At 36.7% G+C, this 20576-nt stretch overlaps 2 long non-coding RNA genes across 2 annotated transcripts in view; both read right to left on the reverse strand.

Moving 5' to 3' along the window:
* Window positions 1-902: 902 nt before the first annotated feature.
* LOC123587269 lies at window positions 903-3034 on the reverse strand. The gene is made up of 2 exons (XR_006707203.1): window positions 2931-3034; window positions 903-1191 (listed from the first exon to the last, which is right to left on the reverse strand). It is a non-coding gene; the product is annotated as an uncharacterized LOC123587269 (long non-coding RNA).
* Window positions 3035-7468: 4434 nt separating this feature from the next.
* The window catches only part of LOC123588106, a 28479-nt gene continuing 15371 nt past the window's right edge, over window positions 7469-20576 (reverse strand). The window contains exon 3 of the long non-coding RNA XR_006707702.1: window positions 7469-7604. This is a non-coding gene — a long non-coding RNA (uncharacterized LOC123588106). The remainder of the gene's footprint in view (window positions 7605-20576) is intronic.

Genomic DNA, 20576 nt, shown 5'->3' on the forward strand with positions numbered 1-20576 from the left:
AAAACAACAGAAACTCTCACTCATTGTTGGTGATTACAGCTACTTTGGAAGTCATTTTGGCAGCTTCTAACGAAGCCAAACCTAATTTTACCATATGATTCAATAATTGTACTCCTAGGTATTTACCTAACTGAAAATGGATGTTCACACTAGAACTTGCACATGAAAGTTTATAGCAGATGTATTCATAATCACCAAAAACTAGAGGCAGCTGGGAAATTCTCCAACAGGTGAGTGGATGAGTAAACTATGATGCATTCATATAATGGAATGTTACTTGGTGACTAGAAAAAAGATGTGATCTATGGAACCATAAGAGACATGTGTTAGTCTTGGATTCATGTTTCTAGGTGAAAGAAATCAGTGGGGGTGTTGGGGCACTGCTTACTCAATGGTTCCAATTGTACCACATTTTGGAAATACAGAATTGGTGGAATGGTAGAAAGATCAGTGGTGATGGAAGGATACAGTTTTGAATAAGTGAAGCTCCAGGGATATTCTGTGGCATTGAAACTATTTGATGTTATTGGACTGATAGAATGTGAAATGTGGCAAACTAAACTAACTGTGTTACAAATGTCTGAAACAACAGAAGGGGACAGGGACAAAAGGTACTGATCTAAATAACTGCAAATGAGTAGAACCTGCAAGACCAAGGTAAAAGAAAACTGACATAAGTAATGAACTTTTGCTAATAAAGTCATCTTCCCTGGGGATACACACACACACACACGAGCGCGCATGCGTGCACACACACACACACACACACACACACACACACACACAATTCTGAAACCACTATACATAATGGCACAATTAAGAAAACGAATGGCAGTTGGGGAAGCCAGGTTTCTCATGTTGAAATGGGAGCTTACAAATAAACAAGAGACTAGACTGATTCGTGTGGTAATGGATTACTGTTGAAGACATCAGTAAGAACTTATGTTTATTTTAATATAGATGTAGATGGTGACATAAAGAAAAAGTCATATGTTTATGTATATATACATACATTTCTTTGCTCTGTCAGATAATCCTGTAACAACAGCATACCTAGCACCCAGTTGTTATTTTCTATTATCATTGTCCAGTAGAAGGCTCAGAGTCTCTTGGAGAAGTGGTTGTGTCTAGGACTGGGGAGGAAATATACAATAGGAACCTGGAGTGTTTCATAGAACCAGTAGGGAGGTGCTGAAAAAAGAGCACAGTGAAAGGACTATGAATATATTAATAAATGGGGATAAAAAGACAAATATCCCTTGCAGAAGAATTACAAATAATTTACATAGATACTGCATCCTCAAAAGAAGTGTTTCTGCTGCACTTAGTAACTTTCTTTCAAAGAGCACAGTAGCATGGGAAGGAGATTGACAAGGGAATAGTAACGTTACAGTGGAGAATCAAAACGTAAATTACTTCAACCAAGTGATTAAAGCGATCACCGACAATGGTAAGTCATTTTGATGAAAATATCCTTAATATCATGTAATGAAAATGGTACTTTACCTCTATAATCTGTCTCCCAAATACCCATAACCCCACTAAAAAAAGTCATTAATTATTCATGTAGAACAGAGCATACTTTCCCAACCTTCCCAACTGAACTGAACTGACCATAAGAAACAAATCTTTAAGCTGCATTTTTAGAATTGTTTGTTACAGCAGCCAGAAAAGTTGACCAATACAGATTCCTTTGAAAATATGATGAAAGAAAGACCTTTCCCTTCCTCACAGAACAGTGCAAGTATGTCCATACATACAAAAAATGGGGTGCAGATTTCAGGAGCCCATTAGGGACCCCATTACACTTTTTGCTGGGAGGAATCTAGTATTCAGTATCAACACAGGGTCCTACATTTCCCCAGTGGTGCTTTAAAATTCTTCCACCATCACAACCTTTATTTTGAATATTTTTATTTGGGGTTTGATTAATCTGGTAGTTTCCCTCCTACCAAAGCCCAAATACTTTGAAACCTAACTTCTTTCTCTTGGTCTATAATTACCAGAAGGACAGATGAGTAAAGTACCACAGGCAGTTGTCCAAGGTATCCATGGAGTCCAGTAGTGCAGAAACTTTCTCCTTCCCATTGGGAGAAACCGACTGAGCTTTTGGTATAGCATTGGCTCACCAGGACTGAGGACAACTATGAGCTATGGAACGTAACTGAACAGACTTTCTAGCTTCAACTATGCCAACAAAACATCATTTCCAATACGGTTTCTTTGTCTTTTATGTCTCCAGATCTGGGTAAGTTTACCAAGTTGTACCTGATATTGAGAGGAACTAAAAAGCAACCACACACCAACACTAATATTGATTGCCATGTGTCACCTTGATGTTGTAGTCATACTCACCCCTAACTTCACTCTCCCCACCCTCTCCTTCACTCATATTATAATCAATATCTGTGTCTCCACTTCCCTTGTTCCTCTAGCTCCCCCAGGTTAATCAATGGCACCTGGCAGTAAAAGTAGTATTCAAATCAATTGTATAATCTGGCTGCATTAAAAAAAAATTGTAGAATGTGGCTTTGAAATTTTCCCAATGTATAAGTGGTTTGTAGAAATAAATGTGCATTTACTTCTATATCTGCTTGTTTGTGAATTTTTAATTATTTACTGGTAATCTGAGCAGCTTTTTTAACCAGCAAACACAGTGTGGCACAACTGACAATGATAACTAAATCATGGTGGCTAGAAGCCCAACTTTTCCCAGATTTCCCTCCCTCAAGTAGTTCTTACAATCACTGGAGAGGCTTATATATCAAGAATCAGTCCACCAAATCAGGATCATCTACAGCTTCTAGTCCCCAGTAGCTCCTCAGAGTAGCTGCTCTTGGCTTGATTAGGCTTCTATGCCAGATGCTACCAGAAGAAATGAGAATGCAGCCAACCCTGATGCTTCTGGACCTAGTACAGAGTTGCTATACCTTTTAGCCAGAAACCCATGTGGCACCTCCTCTGACAGAAGATGACCCTTCCTACTTCTAGAGTTGATGGCTGGGAAGGAGTAGGTACAAAAGAGTCATGAACCCAAAAGAGTAAACACCTTTACTGATACAACTCTCAACTTACACACACAACCAGTCAAATTTTCCCAGAGGAGCTGGGTCAGACCAACTTTTAGCTTCAGCTGTATTCAGAACTTCCATTTCCAGAGACTTTTTCTAAGAAGTTTCTTCAATCCATCTGTCCACTTGTTCATGCAAAGGACCACATAGGAGTCACTACCTTGACTGCACGTAAGCCCTAGCATGGGTGCAGTCAAGATAACATGGTAAATATTCCATTGCATACTTACACAACAACAAAAAATAGATATAAACTGGTTGCACAATAATAGGACTTTCTGTAAGTTACTCATAAATATTACTTTTATTTTTTAATTGTTCTTTATATTTTTATTCTCAAGAAAAACAATGCATACTTATTTATGTATGTACCAATGTTTAAGAATATTACTTAGTCCCCATATGCTGAAGAAGAAATCATTATCCATGGAGAAACAAAAGTCAGAATGGAAAGTTTTTGGGGTGCCTGGGTGGCTCAGTTGGTTAGAAGGCTGACTTTGGCTGAGGTCATGATCTCATGGTTCATGGGTTCGAGCCCTGCATCCGGCTCTGTGCTGACGGCTCAGAGCCTGGAGCCTGCTTCAGAATCTGTGACTTCCCCTTTCTCTCTGTTCCTTTCCCAGCTCATGCTCTGTCTCGCAAAAAATAAATAAACGTTAAAAAATTTTTTTAGAATGGAAAGTTTTTCTCCCAAGTTTATTTGTTGTTGAGTGTGTTGTTTATTTCCATCTTCATGAACAGAAAATTATTACCTTTATCTACAACATTATGGGATTTTAACCCATAAATGATCAGTTGCCAGATTGACACTACTGATTCTGTTAGTTTTATTTTTCAATGTCTGAAAGAAAAGATTTGATGTCAGTCACTATTAATGTAATATAAAAATATACATAAAGCAATTGTCAGGAAAATGTTAGAATTTCATTCAACTCACACAAATCACTAAGTATAGAATATTAAGAGGTCAGATTATTTTGAATACTAAGATAAGTAATAGAGCTTTGGATTTAGCAATGTCATTCTAATTCATAGTTGAAACAGTTAATGGCATTGGGGTATGTACTTAATCTGCATAGATTAAAGGAATCTAGAAGAATAGAATACCTTGCAAGAGACCTTCTGGGTTTTGGTTTGCTTCCATAATAATTTGGAAAACAATGTAGAAATTTGTACATTCCTTAGGTTTTCCTCCTCTACTCAATATTTACTTTGTAATGCAATGATACTAATGACTTGTATTTGCATAACACTTCGTAATTTTCAAAGGCTGTCAAATCCATTGTTTTGCCTGGACTTTCCAATATCCCTATAAGAAAGTAAAACAGGATTAACACCAGGTTTTAAAATGAAAGAAAAGAACAACAGGCAAGAGTCACAAGGCTTGGTGAAATCAGCATAAACAGAAACTTGGAGTCTAGAAATCAGTTCTACAGAATTTCAGTAGAGGTCTTTACACTCCTCATCTTCTTTAAGTCAAATGAGTTAAAATTTGAGTCTGGCTTCAACTTCCTGAGTAACCTGGTCAAATAAGCCACCACTCCTAAATCTCAGTTTCCTCATCTATACAATAGGAAAATTTCTTGCAACTTCATTAAGGTATGTGAAATTACCAGGACTTGTATAAGTGCTTAATAAATATTTATTCTTTTCTCCTCCTTTTATTATTTCCAGGAAGCCCCAGTCACACTGTCATAGCCCCTTTGAAGATTAATCTCAAAAAAACCACAATCAGTATTCATCTGTAACTCCAAAGATGTAAAGTTGAGAAACCATGTTGGGTAGTAAATTCAGTGAGGTGAAACAGTCTGCTAGGAAGTTCCAACATTTCTCTGAATTCTGTCCTGCCCCAACTCCCTAAAACAACTTGCTACATCTGCAGATCTCTCCAAGGGCAACCTATCTCAAAATATTCACCTCCTTCCATCCACCTAGTTATGGGTGCCCTTGGCATACACCACTTTACTTGTTTGATTAAAAGACCCTGTGGCTTATCATTATATGAAAGGAATCCTTTGGCTTTGGGCTGGACCCCACACAGCTATAGCACATTATTTTGTCATTCTAATTCCCAGCTGGATATCTGTGAGATTTCAAGGTGCCATATGATCAGAGGAGTCAGTGTGGTATGGCAGATGAACACTGGACAGGATGAGGGAGACATGGGTCAGAAGCTTAATCACATCTAGGCATTGACTCAATAAAGTCTTTCTGAGATTCCTATTCTTCATGTACAGAATAAAGATGATGAAGATGTAGTAGACTGATCTTTACAATCTTATGAGTCTATGATGCAAAGGAGCCTTGTGGTCTTTGGCCCAATAATGCCAAAGAACAAAATCACACAAAATCCAATAAAGAAACAAAAATGGCATGGGAAATCTAAGGTGGTACAAGGGTTAATTTGTCAAAGTGTGAACCAGAGGTTGAAAGACTTGCCAAACAGTCGATTAAAGCATGGAAAGGAAACTTAGATGAGATGGATAGATTTGGTAGAGGGAGTAGGGTGAGGAGTGTGGGAGAAAGAGATGAAGGTGAGCAAACCTTCAAAGAAATTTGAGTTGCCTGAGGAGACACAACCAGGCAAGGGGCCAGGAAGCCCCTTCTGTGGAAAAAAAAATGTACTTTGGCAACAAGAAGTGAAAGATTTTGGCTGGCCTGCTTATTCTAGGTCCCTCCTTCCTCCCAAAAATCTTGCATTCATTGCCAGATTATTCATCCTAATTCACTCAAATGTGCCTGGGGGATCTTATAAAAGGCTTTGTAAATGGGGTATAATTTGGCAGTCTTAGGAGATGAGTAGAAACTCATAGGGTCATTGAACTCCAAGCATAAGGAAGTACAGAAAGCATCTATTTGGTGAAGCACTTCTTTGGGTACAGATACTGTGCTAGGTGCATAGTATGCCTCTCCTATAAACTGCACACCACCACCAGAAAGTAATTATTACCCCCATTTTACAGATGAGGAAAAAGAGTCTCAGAGAGGCTAAGCAATTTGCCTATAGTTCACTTGGCCCTCAAGTTTAAAACCTCCTAATTTCAAAATCTACCCTAAATCCATTGTGCAATTTCTCCTTTCCCACCATACCTCTCAACACATGCAAAGCCACAGAATCACAGAAGAATGGGTCTTGAAAAGTACTGTCTTTGCTTTCTCTGTATTAATAGAAGTACTGTTAGTGAGGTATGACAGTTCGAGATGTGGTTCAAAAGATAGGTTGAGGCCACGTTAGTGGTCTTGAAAGCTTTAATGTAATCTTGTGGACAAGGGGATACCATTGATGTTCTGAAGGAATGGCAGAAGACAGACAAGTTGATAGATAATTAGTCTGATCTCTGGGCATAGTGCCTGGCACTGCCTCATGCCTCATTAGGTGTTTTTATGATGTTATCAGAATCATTTTTATTCTTGAGAAATGTCATCATCTAAAGTAGGTTTAGGTCTTTTCAGGCTACCTCTGCTATCTGTGATTAAACTCCTTTGGGGTCCATCATCAGTATATTAGTTCTAGATGTCTAAAGATGTTAAGCCCATTTCTCTAATCTAAGGGAATAAGAAATGCAGTTGCAGATATCCTGTTTATCTTACCTATCAGATTCTGATCAAGAGAATATTCCCTTTAAATAATGTTCCTTGATGGGAACCCCACCAGGAAGTATCTATACCCAGTAGCATTCAGAGAGAGTTCTTTTCCTCATTGGAAATTTGGATTCATGTTTCTTTCCTGTTTTATGAACCATAACCCCTGCTTCCTAAAACAAAACCAGCCTGTTGTAAGTTATTTTTTTACATCATGCTCTATGCAAGAAAAGCAGAAGCTCATGTGTAAAAAAAATAAAATAAAATAACAATAATAGTAATTACGGGACCAGTGCCACATGACAGCAGCAATAACAGCTTTCAAAATCCTTTGAGTGCAAAAGTCTTACTTGTTTTATGAGCCGACACATGGAGCTAGTCTTAAAAATAAAAAATAAGAATGGTTTCTTGCAGTTCAGATTTCATAAGAAAAAAAATTGCATCTTTAATTAAGATTTATGGGCCTCGGTAGGGCCCAGCAAGAGGAGAGAAATGGCTCAAGAGTGTAAAAACTAACAGTTAAAAATGGGGAAATATGATTAAGGGCCTTTAATTCCTCCTGCCTCTTTTGCAGGGCTTCCAGTGGCCCCAGGCAAAACCAGGCACTTATTGTCTTTAAAACAGCATTATTCTTGGCATAAAATGTTTATGAATCAAGATGAAACTTGTAAGGAATAATAATATCAACCTTACTTGAAAGGCTTTTCTTGCTAGAAACAATATTTAGTTTAATAAAAAAAATTCTTAAGAGAAAAAATATGCATAAAAGCTTATATGCAAGGGAAGATGTATATAAATTGATGTCTTGCCTGGTGTTGGTTGAGCGTTTTTCAGTTTTCATAGTAGCATATGCTGGATCTCGCTGGATCTTGTTAAAAACTTTGAGATGTAGTCAGGGCAGATATTAGGATCTCTACTTTGAAGATGAAGATTCTTTTCCAAGATGTTAGGCTACTTGTTCAAAGAGTAGAAAGGGACATAAATAAAAGTTTGATTCGAAGTTCATACTCACTCTAGTGTATCATAAAGCTGTTTCTCTAAGAATTTATCTGTGCATGTTATTTCTACATCACATACACATTTTTTAAGTTTCATGAGGGGCATTTTTCAAAAATGGAATGAAGAAAACCCAATAGTATATATTTCAATACTCTAACTATTAAAACTGAACAATAAAGATACCTTGTGCATGGATATTAAAGTGTTATTATGAAATAATATACACTTAATTTGATACAGAAAATAGAATTCATCAAGTTTCAGCTTACATTCCTCCCCAACACATTAAAAATCACGTTTGAGAACAAATCATTCCAAAAATACCTGTAGCCATCATTGTCCCCACCATCACAAAGACAATTAATTATTCAATCCCATATTTGTTATTTTACTGAGAACAATTCCATCTCTTCTTTCTCTACAAATAGCATCTTCTAGGGAAGGAACTGTCATCATCACTTATTACTCTACTCTAACTGAAGTTGGGAATGTCGTCAGTATATGATTTGTCAATTAAGTAGGACTTGCTTTAATTTTTAAAATTACTTCCTTAATGCTTCAAGGCATGTCCTCTTGATCTCATACTTTGATATTAATATATAAGCCATTCCTCTCATGATTGCATGGCTTAAATGATTCCTCACTCAATCCATCTTCTCAAATTCAAGTTCCAATCCAGTTCTAGCTCTACCATCCACATGAGCAGCCTGTTCCTCCCAATGAGAAGAAGGAACATCTGTGGTGTCCATACCCAGCACTGGAATTTTAACTCATTTTGCTCTAAAGAGTTACAAATCTGGTAGTTACTCTTCTGACAACCTCAACTTTCCAGAAAGAGAAGAGAACCCAAAAAGTAGATGAAAAAGACTTTCCACAGGGTATTCAATATATTCATTATGCATAAAAGTGGTCCTCATTTTCTCACCGTTCTCACTAGATGAATCACTTCCATGATTTTAGAAAATATCCTTATGAAGATGATTCCTAAATCAATTCCTTTAGTCCCAAGACTGTTCCCAAACATTATCCCTAAAAGTCATCTGATTGAGAAACTGCATATCTAACCACTAATGCAAACTCATTTAATTTAAAATTAAATTCATGATTGTGTCCCCAAAACTCTCTTTCCTTAGGTCCTCTAACAGTACTTGCTGTACTCATTCACCTGGAATACCTCCATTTCTATCAATACCCTTTCCATTTTTCAATGATTGGCTTGATTCCCATCATTTTGATGCAGACTCATGACCTCTTCAACTAAAATTGATCTCAATCACTTTTGAACTTCTAAAACCTATTGTAATTCTAATTGTTACCCAAGTATCTAAAACCAGTGATCTGTGTGATGCCAATAGAAACGCCTTTTTTGAGATAACTGTGCTTCAGTTTTATAAAGGAAAAAAAGTGTTTAAGGAGAGTTATCTCTAAAGTGAATTGTGCAAGGTGAACTCGTGAGATACAGGGGGAAAACATTAAATTTTCTATTTAAATCTATCTTAAATGGGAATCTATCTATTAATTGGGAATTAATCTATTAATTGGGAAATTAATTTTATCTATATCTGACATACAAGTTGCCTGCATTGAAACTTGTGTGAAAAGGTCTCATGTCCCATGCAATGCACAGGATTTCTCAGAAAACAGCAAAAATTTCTTGAATTCAAAGGATAGACAGTGGGGACCTCATTCTTCCATTTGCTTTCCAATTAAGGCCAGGTGTTGCAGTTCACTTGTGCTTAATCAAGTGGATTTATGGGTAAGGTTGTCTATTATTAGCTATATTACCTTCACAATGAAGCAAACTAGCTTAAAATATTTCTTTCAAACTTATTTGAAAGAAATAAGTTAAAAACAGTAATACAAACACAAATAATAAGAAAATGGCAGAGCTGAAATATCTATGTGTAGAATAAGCTCTTTATCAGGAATTCTATGAGAAAAAAAATGAGTTATATAATTAGACTCATGGCAATATAGACTTTTAACCCCATGCTAGTATGTATAGATCCATGAGATACAGCTGTTGTAGTTATGATGTCATCATATTTGGGGGGACACCATAATATATACATACATCATTTAAAAATTATATTTTATGATCTAATGTTCATGATCTATCAATACTATAGTGTCTTTTATAACTTATAAGTGAATATTCATATATACGGTTGCTTTTTTGTTTCTTTTTATGAATAGAGATATACAATTATGTAATTTGGAGACCACTGCCCTGGAGACCTAATTCTCATACAAGGGCTTCTAGATAGTGCATTGGTGGAGAGGTACTAGTGATGATGGTAGTACCAAATCCCTAGTGTCCCACAGAGATTCAAGTTGACTGGGCACTCCAATACTACAGAGTCAAATCCAGTGCTTAACATCAACACCACCACTGCCGCAGATCTCAGCCACAAACATCCTATAGGAAATAGGCCAGGCCTCAGATGCTACAGCACTGTAACAATTTAACTCATTGAGTTGTTGACCTCCATAATTTTTCTACGTGACCCTAAGAGCAGCAAGGTCAGACAACATCAAGAAAACCTAGAACCATTTCATGGAATCACTTAGTTCTTTAAGTCTCCCCTCGTGATCTAATAATTTCCTTTCCTTTTTTTCAGCTTCATTATTTTCCATCATTTTATCTTCTATTTCACCTATTCTCTCTTCTGCTTCTTCAATCCTCACTGTCACAGTATCCAGTTTATTTTGCATCTCAGTTATAGCACTTTTTATTTCATCCTGACTAGTTCTTAAGTCTTTGATCTCTGCAGCAAGGGTTTCTCTGGTGTCTTCTATGCTTTTTTTGAGCCCAGCTAGTAGTCTTATGACTGTCGTTCTAAATTCTTGTTCAGATATATTGCTTACATCCATTTTGAGCAACTCCCTGGCTGTGATTTCTTCTTGACCTTTCTTTTGGGGAGACATTCCTCCATCTTGCTATTTGGCTAAGTTTCTGTCTTTCGAATGTTTTAAAAGTTTGTTACATTTCCTGCATCTGAGAATACTGCTATATTAAAAAGGGATCATACATTGCCCAGGCCATGGCAGTTCAGGCATGAACTTTTTCAAGAAAAGAAAAAAGAGCTGTCTGTGTTGTTTTGAAGCCTTCCATTTTCAGGGCATTTGGTACATGGGGGTGGTGGCTGTGTTGGTCTTCTGGAGGAGAGGCTCATAAGTGATGAATCACTGAGTTCTATTCCTGAAGTCAATGCCACACTGTATGTTAACTAACTTGAATTTAAATCAATAAATTTTAAAAAGAAAGAAAACCTAGAACCATAACTTTTGTCCAGTGATTAATCCTGCTCTTTATCAGGTAAAACATCCAGTCTCTTGCCACCATCACTTCCTTAGCCCTGACAAATTTCATCTCTTAGGACCTTGTATATTCTTGCCTTTCCTCTATGATCAAGACCACCCTAGACCATCAGACATATTCTAGTAACAGTGAACTCAAAGGGAAGTGGTAAGACTCCCAATTCCTTTCTACCAAGGGTCTTAGCTGCTTCTTTGTAGTTTTGTGGATTCAAACATGTGGGGAAGATGCTGTCTTCCAAGCTCCACATGACAGCATCTGAGACACAAATGGAAGTGGAAAGTTTAGAAGAAGGCAGACTCTTACTTCCTCCATCAATATCCTCAAAGCCCCGATTTCTTTCCAGGCATGGACCCATTACATGGATCTTCTCATTTTTTTCTGATAATTCCATATAGAACAAGGGAAAACAGTAGAGTGTAGAGGTTTGCAACACAGGATTAAGGGCCAGATGGCCTGGATCACCTCACAATGCTACCACTGACCTGCTGTGTTGCCCTTAGGCAATCAACAAGGTCTTTCTGGCCTCTCCTTGCTGATGGAATGAAAAGGAAACTGAGGCACTGAGAATTCAATGAACCACTTCTTATAAAATACTTTTTACAGAGCTATCTTTCACATAAAAGTACCTAATAAATGTTAGCATTAGGAATTATTATCATTATTACTATAAATTTTCTGTTTTCCAAAAACTTCGAACACCATATGTTATTCTCCATATTTATTTGCTTAATGGTTAAATGAAGAAGTAGTTGAATGACTGAGTGATGCGTTTTGCCTATTATATCAAAATTGTTTTAGAAGTGTGAATTTCTTTAAACATAATGTAAGCCCACAATATTAAGATTGTTCCTAATTTGTATGTCTTCTCTACAGTGCCTTATAATGCTGTCAATATTTTTTTGCTTCTCAATAAGTATGGAATAATCACACACACACACAAAAAAAACTGCCAAGCAGCCAATGCATATTTTTTTCTTTGGTTGGCCTCAAATTTTCATGACTTTAACCAAGAAAAATGACAATTGATAACAGGAATCTGAAATGACATGTTCCCTTCTCTCCTATGTAATTTTTAGTTGCCTATGTTGTCTGTCTTCCCTCTGGAGTTGCCTGTATCCCACCAACATAGTTTTAATCATCAGGGAACTCCCAGGAATGACTCTAGAGGAGACCTCTTAGACCTGCACATACCCATCATCAGCACTTCCATGTGGAAAACCTCCTACTGTGCCTCTACTGCATGGCCTCAATCTAAAAAGGCATAAAAACCAGGAAATCTTTGGGCTTGATCAGAGCCCTAGAGACATACTGGTGCCAAGCTGAGAGTAACGGAAAAGGTGAAGACATTGCCAAATACATGAATGTTAAACACAGGAGAAGAAATAGCAAGAGGAAGTGATCAAGACATTTAACATCAGGATATCCTGCCTGAAAATTGATGGTTTCTTTCCTGTAAAATATACTCACTCCGTGTGATTTGAGAGCATAAAGTGAATTTAGGAAAAGTATTTTTAGAATGCAATAGAGAAATATGAACTTATAGATAGCCTCTGGGAAGCAAACTGATGCCTAGGGAATGCATTAAAATATAAGACTGTATGATCTCAGGTGTTACATCATTAATAATATATGCCTCTAAGTCCATGGTAAAGATACTCAAGTATCTTAAGGTACACAATCCTGGAGACACTAATAAGACATTCTTATTTTCTATGAGTTCATGGTTCCACATCTATCTACTACATGTTGATAGAACCACACTTCCTCGAGAGTAAGAGACCAAATGTCCATTCTACCTGGTCTCCAGAGCCAGGAAAATAAACCAGTGATGTGGTTATCCCCACATGTGTGTTTCTTTCTTAGAGCCATTTGGCAACTGAAACCTCAAAAGTAATGTCTATTAGTGTATCAGTCATAATGGATTAATAGTGCTGTGATAACAAACATCCTCCAAAACCTCAGTGTCTGAGAGCAACAAAGTTTCATTTCTTGCTCATACTACATGTCCATCTTGGATGGTCTGAGAGCTCTGCTCCACTACATGTCTGCTTCAGACCCCAGGCTGACACAATAACCATCACCTGGATGTTGACAGCCAGTGACTGACGGCCATTGACTGTGGCATTGGGAGAGAGTGCTCTGGTGAAAGAGTCCTGGAAGAGGCATACAAGTCTTCCTACAACTCATTGGCCAGAATTAGTCACATGACCCCATCCAACCACGAAAGGGCCAGTAAGTTTAATTTTCACATGTGTCTCAAAGGCAGAAAGAAACAATGTGAACATCACTAAGAATTCCTTCAATCAGCAAAGATGAACAAATGTCATATTATGAACATAAACTTAACCCCAAAGGCAGGGGGGTTGGAGGAGAATACAATATTATATTTGCTCTCTAAGAGATAGCAATCTTTTGGGATAAACCGAACATCCAGAAAAGTAACAAAAGTTAATTAGTAGTGAAGACCATTTACAATCAAAAGGAATATGAAACCCCTAAGTTCTAGAATGCCAGAATAGCACATAGTATCCCCTTTAATATGTTGCAAACTATAACTGAAAATTTCAAATTATACCCTTCCAGTCATGGCTCCACATTCCATTCTTAAATTTATTCAAATTACTCTTGTCTAAAAATCAGTATGTTATTGGATAGTTTTCTCTTCCTTTCTAATATATTAGCAAAATTACTACCATGCAGAGATCTTACACACACACACACACACACACACACAAACACACACACACACATTTATATACCTAAAAATAACTAATGAATAAGCAAAAACAAGGGATATTCTCTGAGAAACAATTTTTTATAGTGGGATAATTTCACCCCCAACACAGGTATATGTGCAAAATTAAAGTTTGTACTTCTGCATTACTACTAAGTTTCACCTGTCAGATTTGGGGAAACACTTCAAGTAAAACCAAGAATTCTCACTTTGAAAACACTAAAATACAAGAGAAATGTGTAGGGCTGCCTGGGTGGCTCAGCTGGTTGAGCATCTGACTTCAGCTTAGGTCATGATCTAGAGATTTATGAGTTTGAGCCCTGCATCAGTTTCTGTGCTGACAGCTCAGAGCCTGGAGACTGCTTCAGATTTTGTGTCTCCCTCTCTCCCTGCCCCTCCCCTGCTCTCTCTCTCTCTCTGTCTCTCAAAAATAAACATTAAAATTTTAAAACAATGTGTAAAAATAGTGCATTTTACCCCAACTGCTATTAATATACTATGTTCCTCGAGAAAGTAACATTTGCTGATTAAGTTTCATTATCTGTAAATTGAATGGTAAACTATACTAGATTGTCTATAGGGCCCTTTCCTGAGCTTGTATTTCATTTTAGAGAAAAACTGCTATGATAGTCCAAAGATAAGCAAAGAGGGCATTATGAGCTCAATAGGAACAGAACAAATATGACATAAAATCATAGAGGTCATAAATAATAAACAACCTCTTTACATTTATTACACACACACACACACACACACACACACACACACACTATTCAGATTCCCTTGCACTTATCCTATCTTTTATTCTAAATTCACTCCTTTAAGGGAGAATATTTATAATCATTAACCACTTTTCCACTTTCAGAAGAAGGAAAGAGAATCAGACCTGAAAGATTATACAACTGCAAAAGTTTTTTGTTTTGTTCTGTTTTTATTTTTATGTATGAACAAGGATGCACTGCTTATTAGAGACATGATCAATGTGAAATACTAAAAACTGCATCATAAATGTGTCCAGCATATTCTGACATTCAGGAATCTTTCTCTCATGAATTAATTCATAATTTGAAGAACAGGTAAAGAAAATCAAGAGTGAGATTACACACACACACGCACATATGCATATACATATACATATAAAGTTCAGAAAAGGCTTATGAGAGTAACCCACACTGACTGCTAGGATACTCCAAGGAAAATCATGAAATAGACTGTGATCTGCATATCTTGAAACATGGGTTATATGCTATTAGAAGAGGGAGATAAGGAATGAAAGAAGGTCAAAGTCATACTTGCTGAGTGAGCAATACCAATAAACATATCCATTTAAGAATGAATGGAGGGACTTCTTCCAAGAAGGATGGAGTAGCTTGTGGGATTTCCCAAAGAATAAATAGAAAGGCCTTATAAACTCTAAAAGCATATATTTAAAGCTATCAGGAAGTTGCTGATTCAATAATAATTAGACTAATCAAGATTGCAGAGTGAGAACTACAGAGAAATTGGCTCGTGATCTGTAGCCACTCTTTCCCTACTAACACTGGCTGATTCTGGAGACAGGAAAAGAGGAAGAAGAGTCAGGCCAGGCTTCACCTGGTCAGAAGACCACTACAGAGAACTAGATTACTACCCGATTTGGTGATCTCACAGGATTGAAGAGACCATCTTAGAGATTTGAGAAAATTCATACATATCTGACTTCTCCCTCAAGATATTTGCTAAAGTCTTTTTTTTTAATTTATTTAAGCTTTATTTTTGAAAGAGAGAGAGAGAGACAGAACATGAGCTGGGGAGGGACAGAGAGAAAGGGAGACACAGAATCCAAAGCAGGATCCAGGCTCCGAGCTGTTATCACAGAGCCCAATGTGGGGCTTGAACTCACAAACTATGAGACCAACCTGAGCCGAAGTCAGACACATAACCAACTTGAGCCACCCAGGCACCCTGATATTTGCTAAATTCTGAGGTAACACAGGGTGGGAAGTTAGAAGATAATCGGGAGCCTCTGAAAAGCAGAGCAGAACTCTTGGTACTAGGGTAGTTTTTGTCTGTCCTAAAGACAGAAAGATTAGAGTTCGACTGAAAGTTCTTCAAGGATGCACCCCAGGAGAGGAGTGAAACAAGGAAGACTGTGCTTTCTAAAAACTGCAACCCACCCTCAGTTGAAGCCTGTCCCTGATTGGAGTAAAGATGATCAGCTACCACTGACTGAATCAGACTAGCAGAGGAAAGGTTGAATCCTCTCAGAAAGAAGATATCATATGAAGTTACTAACAATTTTTACACACAATATCAGGCATTCAATAAAAAATTACTAAATATGTGGAGTGCCTGGTGGTTCAGTTGGCTAAGCATCTGATTTCAGCTCAGGTCATGATCTCATGACTGGAGGGTTCAAGTCAGCACTGGGGCTCTGCTATCAGCACAGAGCCTGCTTCAGATCTTTCTCTCTCTGTGTCTCTATCTGCCCTACCCCTGCTTACACTGTCTCTCTCAAAAATACAAGCCCATTCCTGCCTCAGTGCCTTTATACATCCTGTTGCTCCTGCTTGGAATGTTCTTATTAAAGATATTCCTGGGACTCACTTCTTCAGGGTCTCTGCTCAAATGTTACTGCAGCAGAGTATCCATCTCTGGCCAACTTATACTCCATTTTCTCCATAATACTCAATACCATGCAATATATATTTATCATTTTTGTTTATCGTGTATTTCTCCTAATTAGAATGCAAGCCCTATGAGGACAAAGGCTTTATCTATTTTGTTTATAGCTATTTCCCCAGGGCCTGTTATGTAATAGATTTTCAATAAGTATTTGTTGAGTGAATTAATAAATGCAATTTTAAAGTTCATTAACATTTTTAAAAAACTATTAAAAATTAATAAACATAATAACAACAGAATGATATCATTGAGGACAAAACACACAAGAATTTGTGAAAAATTGAGAAAAAAACACACAAGAATAAACTGACAGGTGATCTAGCAATGCCTTCAGAAGAATAAAAGAATTGATGTTAAAATGATAAATATGTTTTTTAAGTAGTCAAAGATATGCATAAAATGGATTAAAAGTAGAAAAAAAATTTCAAGAACTTATAGTTTAAAAAAAAGAATCAATAGAAATTCCAGAACTTGAAAATAAAGTACCTGAGGATGTCCAGGAGCTGTGATCCTGTGTGGGAGGGCCCTGTTCTCTCCAGGCAGCCTGGGCCCTGCCGGCCTGTGAAGCTGGGCGTCTAGAGCTATAAGGCCTGTCCTTGAGGATGGGGGGATGGTTCACAGATGCAGGTACCTGCCCCAGAGAGGTCTGGCAGGGCAGCAGGGTCCAGCAGGCCTGGGGAAGGTCCTGTCACAAATTTTCATCTGGGTCCTATTCAGTAGACTCCATGTCATTTTGTTGGTAAGCTGTCTGGTTTTGCCCACTCTTAGTGGCTACTCATAATGGTATTGCCAGCTGATTGCCTTTTAGTACAGCTTTATGTTTATTCCTTTTTACCTGCTTCCTAATAAATCGCCTTTTGTAATTTCTGCACTGTATTTTCCCTTTAAGTGTAAAACATGGTTCATATGAACTAAAGCTATTTGCTATTAAATTTTCATCAAAAAAATAAATACATAAAAATACCTGAAAATAAGAATCCAAGAGATAAGTTAAAAAATCAGTAAGACACAGACTGGAACAGATAGATTCGATATAGATATAGATATGGATAAAGATTAAAATATAGATATTATCAAATTGAAATACAGAAAACAAGAATGGAATATACAGAAAAGTGCAATCAAGCATGTGAACATAGTAAGAAAAATATAATTGGATACTCAGAAGAAAAAGAGTAAAATAATGGGCAAAACAATATTTGAAGGAATTTCCACTGTACTTCTATAGCAAACAAATTTTAAAAATTAAATATTTAAAATTATAATGGTATCAAAAATATAAAATACATAATAATGAACCTAACAATACTTGTGTAAGATGTGAACACTGACAACTACATTACTAAGAAATAAAAGAAAAACTATATAAACCAAAGAATATACCATGATCACGGATTGGGAGAACCAATATTATAGATATTAATTCTCCCAAATTGTCTAGAGATTCACATTAATCCAAAAATAAATCACAACACGTGTGTGTTTGTATGTAAATTGACAAGTTTGTTCTAATTCTTTATGGTCATGGAAGGGATAAGAATAACTCTGGTAATCTTGAAGGTGTATAAGTCCTCTTCTTGGTCTTCAGCTGCAGGATTTGTACTTCCAGATGGCAAAACATAATATTATCTTGTGAAAGTGCACTTTTGGCAAAAATGTAGTAAAACAGACAAAAAGGAGTAGAACAGAACAGAGAATGTAGAAACTGACCCATATCTTAAAAAATCACCTAATTTATGACAAAGATAGCATTATAGTACCTTAGGAAAGAGACTTTTCAATAAACGATGTTTGTGGACAAAAATATATCATATATAAAATATCAATACCAGATGGACTGTATATCTTAACGTGAACATAAAACCAGTAATTATTTTAGAGGAAATCATAGGGGTATATATTTAATACTTTGAAGTAGGCAAAAATGAAACAAAAGAGCTAAAATCAAAAGAGTACTGATAAATCAGACTTTATTAAATTTAAATTTTTCTGCCTATAAAAAGAAACCAATAAGATTTAAAAGGAAAGCCACAGAGTGAGAAGATATTTGTAATACATCAATCTAAAAAAGATTCATGCCCAGCATACATAAAGAATTTCTTTGAATCAATAAGAAAGACAGCAGGAAAATGAGCAAAAGATTTCAAGAGGAACTTCTTAAAATCCAAATGTTGAAATGACAAATTAACATATGAAAAGGTGCTCAAGTTTATTAGAAATCCGGGTATTGGAAATTAAAACCAAAATAAGGAGCACCTGGGTGGCTCAGTCAGTTGAGCGTCTGACTCTTGATTTTGGCTCAGGTGTCACCATTAGTGGGTTCAAGCCCCGCATCAGGCTCTGTGCTGACAGCGTAGAGCCTGCTTGGGATTCTGTCTCTCCATCTCTCTCTGACCCTCCCCTGCTCTCTCTCTCTCTCTCTCTCTCTCTCTCTCTCTCAAAATAAGTAAATAAACTGAAAAAAATAAATAAATAAAACCAGAGTAAGATTCAACACAGAATGGCTAAAATGAATGATGATGACTGGAACTCTCATACAGACTGAAAGTGAAAGTGTGAATTATTAACAGTCACCTGAACTGCTACAGCTAAACAGGCAAAGTTCAAAAAAAGAACATTGATTGGTAAATAAGTCAATTTGCATTTTTAAATGATTCATTTTAACACGAGATATTATTACAACTTTGATGCTTTCACACACAATCACCTAAAAAATCTAAATATTTATAGATGTATGAATCAAGTTTTTCTAATGCCAATTGAGCAAAAAAAACCAGTATTCATAGTATTTGTGTGTTTATCTCTCATGTTGCACACATCCTTGGGGTTCTGTCTTCCAGCTCAAAACATCAACCACCATTATGATATGTGTTATTGACAGAAAACATTTTCTCAACAGAATTATATGTGCCAGGAATAAATGTTTGCAGTGGAAATATTTTTGCTTTTTAACATTGAGCACAGGATATATTTCATCTGGGGTCCATGTGCATCCCATCAATGTTCCATTCTACAAACGGCTAAAACTATTCTATTCTATGATTGTGTCTCAAATGTCCACACTACTATTAATCCTCCAACAAAATTATTATACTTTATAAAGTGTCATGGTAGTTATCTTTGTGAGTTTATCTTTTAAACAGCATTGATGCCTAAATATTGACTTCAAGGTGTTAGTGGAAATCAAAGAAGATCATATCTTAATGCTACTCAGCAGTGTTAACCAATGACCATATAAACACCTGTATGTCCATCTTCTGGGCCTCCCATTGTTCTGCTTCATTGCTCTTCCCTTTTCCTCTTCCTATCCTAACTTCCCACAAAAATTCTATGATCCTCTGTATTATCAAATAATAATAATTAACAATCTACAGAAGCCATTGCTTTATCAGTAATTCCAACAGTGTGAATTGGAGCTTCAGTGAACTGATGTCTCTCAATAATAAATAAACATTTATTTAATAATAAACATTTTTTAAAAATTAAAAAAAATCTAGATAGCCTTCAAAGGAATAATATACTCAGTTCTGAGTACTTAATGTAGGTAGGTGATTCTCAGATTGCTTTCCTTTACAAGGACATCCTAAGATCCCAAGTCCATGAGAATGATATATGGGCACTTACACAGGAGATATGGAAGTTGAAGAGTGGAGGGGTAAGTTGGAAACACAAACATTGTCTCCTTCAAAATTACCTCAGGGACCAAAAAAAAAAAAAAAAAAAAAAAAAAAAAAACAGATTGCTCTTCCTTGCTTGTGGCTGCCCCTTGAACATAAGAAGCCTTCCCATGTGGCAGTGGGGTTGACATCAAAACTATAATAAAAAAAAAAATACTGAATCCCTTTCTAAGCCAAACACTGACTGTTAGGCCCCAGGAGCTCCGAATAGATGTGAGAAAGAGAGACTTCTTCTGTCTCCATTGAAGCTGGAGTTTACAGCAGCCAAAGTCATTTTACTCCATATTTGGCAAAGCAATCCAAAAGCTGTATCCAATCCTGCAGCTAGGCTAATCTCAACTTTCAGCACTGTCTGCAAACAGATTTGGGAATTGCCAACTGCCTGATTCCACTGGCCTGGGAAAAGTTCTTTAGCTAAGTGCTGCTCTGTTCTGCACTTCAGTATTGTCTTTGAGCTAGTAGATGAAATAAATAACACCCATTGGACAAGATTGGAGAGGGGCACATGGGCAGGTTTTGAGGAAGGG

Source organism: Leopardus geoffroyi, chromosome D3 (assembly GCF_018350155.1).
Source record: "Leopardus geoffroyi isolate Oge1 chromosome D3, O.geoffroyi_Oge1_pat1.0, whole genome shotgun sequence".
Taxonomy (NCBI): domain Eukaryota; kingdom Metazoa; phylum Chordata; class Mammalia; order Carnivora; family Felidae; genus Leopardus; species Leopardus geoffroyi.